Source organism: Salvelinus fontinalis, chromosome 4 (assembly GCF_029448725.1).
Source record: "Salvelinus fontinalis isolate EN_2023a chromosome 4, ASM2944872v1, whole genome shotgun sequence".
Classification (NCBI taxonomy): Eukaryota; Metazoa; Chordata; class Actinopteri; order Salmoniformes; family Salmonidae; genus Salvelinus; species Salvelinus fontinalis.
Genome location: NC_074668.1, coordinates 83,726,776 through 83,727,917, shown reverse-complemented (window position 1 = coordinate 83,727,917; position 1,142 = coordinate 83,726,776).

The following is a 1,142-nucleotide window of genomic DNA, read 5'->3' as shown; positions in this document are numbered from 1 at the left end:
TCAGACAGACAGCACACTGCCTATCTGAGTGATGAGGTCAGACAGACAGCACACTGCCCATCTAAGTGATGAGGTCAGACAGACGCACTTCCTGTGCCATGACTCCACCCCCCCCTCCACCCCCCCCCCCCCCCCACTTCCTGTGCCATGCTGTTTTTGTTTGCCGCTTGCAGACTCCCCCCCCCCCCCCCCCCAGACCAACTGATTGACTGAGCTGAAGAACAGACAGACTGGTCTGTGTTGTCTGAACAGTGTCACTGCAGCATGTGAAGTGAGTCAGCTGTGACAGGTGGCAGCAGGTGGCAGCGTCCTGGTAAACACCATCATAGCTGGAAAAGACTGTTGGTCCTCATCACACCAGGAGCACTGATTCTGATGGAGTTTAACACATCCTCCCACACGTCCCCCACATGACACAGAGTCACTCACGAGTCACTCGGGGGACAGCAGGGCAGTGACAGGTTCCCACGATCTCTTGGGGACTGAAATCTCTCTGCGCTTAGCTTTTACTCTCTCACGTCTATCCTTGTATCTCCTCGTTGTGGAAGAGAGGAGAGGACGGCTCCTCTCACCTCCGTCTCTAAGAGGATGATTTAACTTCCCTAGAGCCCCAATAACCTGTAGGTGAACTGCAGCTCAACCATCCTGGAGACACACTATGGCATAACCTTCGTTTTATTCATGTTGTACAGCGCTCTATGCTGTTCAGTAATTAACAGGACTATGTTTGTGTGTGTGTGTGTGTGTGTGTGTGTGTGTGTGTGTGTGTGTGTGTGTGTGTGTGTGTGTGTGTGTGTGTGTGTGTGTGTGTGTGTGTGTGTGTGTGTGTGTGTGTGTGTGTGTGTGTGTGTGTACAGTGTGTGTGTGTGTGCAGTGTGTGTGAACAGTGTGTGTGAACAGTGTGTGTATGTGAACAGTGTGTGTGTGTGTGTGTGTGTGTGTGTGTGTGTGTGTGTGTGTGTGTGTGTGTGTGTACTCTCATATGCAGATAACATCTATGCTGGCTGAGTAGCATACAGGTTTTTAGCAAATGTTTGAAAAAGGCCCCTTCACGAAAGATAGTGTGTCAAATCCAGTTCAAATCCGCTTCAATGCATTTGTGAGGGTATTTACATGTCATGAAATGTATAAAACCTGTGTGT